A 6,000-nucleotide genomic window follows, 5' to 3' on the forward strand; every position below is an offset into this window, starting at 1 on the left:
GCGTGCTGAATTGGACTTGTCGACGGTGATCTTGTTGATTCACGATGTCAATTTTTCGCATCTCGCCGCTCTGTGGTTGCGAGAAGCATTATTGGATACGCGCGCGGCCTAGTAGTGCATCGCGCTACAAGTGATCTTGATATTTTATTTGAAACAAATATATACAAGTATCACCCGTTAACACAATTTTTATTTGTTGTTCAGGTTTAAAAATGTTGAAAATAACGTTTAATCCTTTAAATCTTAAAATATTAGTACCAAAAAGTTTCATCTCGCTGAGCTGATTACGACTTAACAACATTTGTTGTATCACGTCGTGACCCCCATGGTCGTTTCACTATGGTGGACTGATCTAGAAACTCTAACCCTTTAGAGTTTCTACGATTCAGGAGAGCCGCGCACTTGTGCGCGGCGGGTCATAAAACGTATTTGATTCACGATGTCAATCCTTCCTAGCTAAGCGAGGCCCAGTGCAGCATCTCGAGAATATGCGCGGCGCGGCCCAGTAGTGCATCGCACTACAAACAACGTATGACAAAACATTTATTTCAAAATAACTGAAACTGTGGAAGTTATAGGCCAAAAACTATAAAAACATAAACATTTTCGCAAAAAGGCAATTGCATTGCGGCGCGGCAAACAAATAAAGCGCCGTGCACTCAGCGTGCAGCATTTTTACTGAAACTTGCGGAATTATTTTATTCAAGTTCTTAAATTGATTGACGATGTCAATCCGTCGAGATCGTTGCTCTGCGAAGCAGAGCAACGATCGATCGACGACTACATTGACCTCATAAGCAGTCAATGTGATTTTTTTATCTGCAAATCCAAAAAATCACATTTTCTCCCATAACTTCAAAGGGAAGCATTTTAAGGTGTTTTGTTGTTCATAACTCATATATTAATGTGCTAGTTGCGGTTATTTTGCGCCTTTCAAAAAGTCACTAGCACATTCCTATCAAAATTTTAGAAAAATCAGTAAATATGAAAAACGAAAAATGTGCCTTAATTTGTTGTTTGGCTTTGAAGTCCAATAGATCTGAAAATAAATGAGGAAAAATATTTTTGAGGGCACCAAAAACTGCGCCAGAATTCAGAGAACAAGTTCATGTCAACCATCAAATCAATCCGATCTTCCCTGACTGACTTTTTGGTTAAAATAAGTCTGAAAAGGACAATTTCAACTTTTTGACTTTTTTTAAACTTTAAAAATTTATAAAACACCAGCCTTTTTATATACGATATCAATATTTTACACACAGTACACCTTGAAATAGATATGAATAGACGGCGAGCAAAATTTCAACCCACTACCGCAAGAAATTATTAACTTATAGCCTCTCCACGAAACAAATTGTGTTTTTCCGCTCTAAATTCCACTCTAACCAGGAAATGCTCGATTACAAAAATGGGTATTCTCAAAATATTTGTTTTTGATGTGGAAACGGTGCGCTAGATGGTCACTGAACTGCCTATGAGGTCATTTGGGTTGGACAGATTTGGTGTATGCCCCCTTAAAAACTATAAACTTCAACATTTAAATAACAATAATTGAACTTGAAGCAATTTACTTGTTATTACTTGTAGGTTTATAACCAGACGCGTGCCGAGTTGGATTTGTCGAGCTATCGACGGTCTAATCACTAATATTTAACAAATATTTTACAAGTACAAAGTATCACCGGTTAAAAATTTAATAGCAATCAAAATTGAACACGCATTTTTCTAATTTTCTTTGCTCTAACCAGAGTTCTATCACGTGATCGAGAAAGTTTTTGCCAATATCTCGTCATTTTAACCCTATGTCATGGGGGTGATTCGGAATCAGCGTCCGAAAATACATCGATTGAAGTTAGTTACAACTGTCTGGGCCATTTTAGAACAATTTCTAAAATTGATTCAGCACGCTCGGAATCGGATAGTGCAGACCATAAAGTTTACGCACCCACCTTTGCCTCCTGAATTCTTGGTTGGATAGAAATTTATGCAAACTTGGTCGTTTATACTCCTAGCACCTTTGTTAAAAGAAGTAATATTATTTATGTTTGGAATTAGCTTCATTCAATAATAACAATATCGATATAATCAATATCAATATCAATATCAGACTAAACTACCGAATAAATTACCAAATATTAATTAATTCGTTCCTACTACTATTCAAAAATTTATAAATTAAGATAATTAGTATCTAAAAACATTACAAAAATGGTTAAAAATGCCCAAAATCGATTTGAGAGATTTTCAGTCTATATTACAATCGTGATAGTGTGTGGCGCTGCAATTATCTTATCTTCTTATCTTATCTTATGAGGATTCGTTGCGACGCAACAAGGCCATCGAATGAGTCGACCACCTTTGTTATTTTACTTCGGCATTACCTGCATTACAATGTAAACCAGCACTTTCAAGGAAGAGCTTTACAAGAAGCCGAAGGATCGTTCCTAAGGCCAGCGACGGTTAAGGCACTATGCCACACTTTCTTCGCCCGAGGCTTTGCTGTGTTGATCAAGCACAGCTCCTCATTTAACCCTCACACCCGATTTCTCGAGAATTCGGCTGAGTGAACCGTGGGGCTACATAGACCACTCGGGATCCTTAGCAGAGCGTCAACGACGCTCACCCCACGACTAGGCAGGCAGTGGGATTCGAACTCGCAATCTCACGATTACAAATCCGATGATCAACCAACTACGCTACCTGGCCGTAGATTAGATTACTGCAAGTTAAAATTGTTTGGAGTCAGCTGCCGGTGCTTGTATTACTATTAATAGTGCTTTGGTTCTCAATTTTATCAAGTTAATGGAAGTTTCTAGGCAATTGCTTGAAGTTAAAATTTTTTATGAACAGCGTTCCAAAGCTTGGCTGCATTAAACAAAAAGGTATTTGATTTATTTAGAAGAATAACCGTTAGACTCGTTGCACGGTTTGAAATGTTGATGGCCTCATAAAGGGAGTATGGGCAGTGGTACTTGATAATCTTAGAGAATTCTGAAATGCAGTGATATTTGTATAAGTCATGAGCCATTAGAATTTTTAATCTATTAAAAATGGGTTTTGTAAGCTCCTTTTCAAAGGGTTTATGGTCTAATTTTTGCATACCATATGGTCTAGTATGGCACATGTTGATTGTTTATCTAGATATGAGTCGAGATCACCAAAAAGAATCCTTATACAGTGCTTCTGTGTGATAAAAAGACTATCATTGGACATTGGACCGTTCTTTGTATTGAGGACAACACCCTAAACACTTATATACACTACTCAAGGAGAGCATTATATATTTTCAAATATAGTTCAGAGGGTATCGAGTGCCGAATTCTACAGATTGTACCAGTAATAGATCGCAGTTTTTTACGGATGTAGTGCATGTGGGCCATCCAGTTTAGCTTACTTTTTAAACAACACCTAAGAATTTGGTATCCTTGACTTTAGTATAACCTTACCATTGATGAATATTGATCTAGATTTTGGGAACAAAATTTTCAAAGTTTTCTTGGAAACTACTTATGTTCATGTTCCGGCTCAGAATGATCAGGGTAGGATGAAACATGAACAAAAGTAGTTTCCAGAAAAACTTTGAAAAATTTTGAGTCATTCTCGATATGTATGTTATCACCGGTGCGTGGAGAATAGATAGATACTCGAAGTTCAAGAGAAAGATAGTATGATGATAAAATCAGAATAATTGGAATAATAGGAATAATGAACAAAGTAAGATCGCAGAACCTTGACCCTTACGCTAAACCTACATGTTTCGGAGAGGTCTAAGTTTATAATTAAAACAAGGTAGTTAACCGTTGTTTAACTATCCTCTCTACGAACTAGTGGTTTTAACTGTCCTCTTTACGGACTAGTGGTTTAACCCGTAAATATCAGGAGATATTTGGTCCTTCTAGAAGAATCAGGAGAGAGCTAGGAACTAGCTCGATTCAATCTATAACAGATCCCTACGGACACAGAAAAAGATTTTATTGGTAGATAAAATCTTTACGGGGTTTTTATTATACGTCCAAAATTTGAAAAAACAAGCTATGGGTCTTGTCACAAATATCTCACATATTGAAAATCAAATGTTAACACGAATTCACAGATTTAATTCTTCTCCATATTCTATTAAAAATAATTTACACGAATTGTTCGTTGGTCTTCAAGGAAATTTTATTTTCTCCAGTCTGTTTCATTTATTAAAAACTATAGTTTTCGGATTGTCCTTTTAGAAGTATTTCAATAAGCCGTTGTTGGCGTGAGCTGATGTTCATCAACTAGGATCGTGTCTATTCTTGTTAGTTAAGTCTTAGTATGACGGTTGATCCAGAAGGTAAGTCGTTCACCTAACTATTGTCAACTTAGATCTTCAAGGTCTTTGGGGTGATGTGGGCTCTAATAGTGTCTTCTAAGGTTTAAGTGAGGTAAATGCAGGAGAAATTTTCAGGGCTTCATGAGGGCGGAAGTGACGTTTAGGACTTCGGTGGAGAAGAAGTAATGTGCAGGGCTTCAATAGAGCAGGAGTGACGTTTAGGACTTCAGTAGAGAAGAAGTAATGTGTAGGGCTTCAATAGAGCGGTAGTAACATGTGGGTAAGGGTCCATAGAAGAAGGGTATAATAATCAACATAGATTTTGTGGAATTCCCAATTATGATCTAATATGATCGACACCTCAATTATATTTTGATTTATGATTCTCACAATCGTATGTTGTTTTTGGCTTTTATTTTTCAAGAAATGAATAGACGCATTTTTGATAACTGCACCAAGGTAGTAAAATTAATAGTGATATATTACAAAAGTAACAGTGTTATATTATAATATTATATAGAATATATGTCTCAAAGGACTAAATTATTTTGATATAGGGATATGTCACAAAGGACTAAAATACTTTGATGTAGGGATATGTCACAAAGGACTACAATACTTTGATGTAGGGATATGTCACAAAGGACTTACTCCCACCTGCTGTTGGCGGTCCACCATAGCAAGGTGGAAATATTGTTCCGCTTCTATGGTCTCAGTCCTTTCCAGTAGTTTTTCGGGGTTTCAGATCCCCAGGAGATCTTTTCTGATCTCGTTCTGGTCCGCTATGGACGCGAATGCGTGGACAGGGATGTATGGGGTTTTTCCGCCACAGCATGGCGAGAGGGTGATACCCCGGTTTAAAGAAGTTTGAAGGCGGGGTTTGTGCCCAGGGCTCCAGGGGCACATGCCGGCCCATATGGGCTCGTGCTTCCGTAGCCTCGCTTGCTCAGGGGCACCTAGTTGAATCATATGATTAGTTGTTTGTTTATCAGAGATCGCTTCCACCAGTTTTGAAGCTTTCTGTGATTGAGTATGACCATGATATTTAGCTAAATCGTTCAAAGGTCTTTTCTTACCACTTTTGTTAGCTGGCAGCAAGGCCTGACTTGTCACGTTCATGACTGACACCAAGGTCTCTCCGTTTGCGGGGCTATCTCCGTCTGCGGGGTTATCTCCGTCTGCGGGGTTATCTCCGTCTGCGGGGCTATCAGTCTCCATTACGGTGACGCTCTCTAGTGACTCTATGAGCTCCTTCTCTGCTGCTCCTTCTGTCTCTGCTGCTCCTTCTGTCTCTGCTGCTCCTTCTGTCTCTGTTGCTGGTCCTGTCACTGCTGCCTCTTCTGTTGTCGCTTCCTCTTCTATCGTTGCGGCCTCTCCGTTCGTTACTGCCTGGGGTCCGGGCTCTTCTTTCTCTGGAAGAATATTTTTTGTTACGAACGGGGGAAATAGTCATTTATTAGATTGACCTTGTAATATATAATTGTAATTGTAATATCCTGCTACACGCCATTTATACTTAATTAATATGGCGGTGTGAGTATGCCAGAAAGTGATTTAAACTAGTTGTATAAATATAAATTATAAAGTTTAACTGGCTAAAGTACTAAAACTAGCAGAGTATCATGATTAAAAGAAGTCTTCGATAATATGATCATAACTGATTAATCGGTTTAAAAGGTACCCGAGCGCTCAGGGCACAC

Source organism: Bolinopsis microptera, chromosome 6 (assembly GCF_026151205.1).
Source record: "Bolinopsis microptera isolate Bmic1 chromosome 6, MBARI_Bmic_1.0, whole genome shotgun sequence".
NCBI lineage: Eukaryota > Metazoa > Ctenophora > Tentaculata > Lobata > Bolinopsidae > Bolinopsis > Bolinopsis microptera.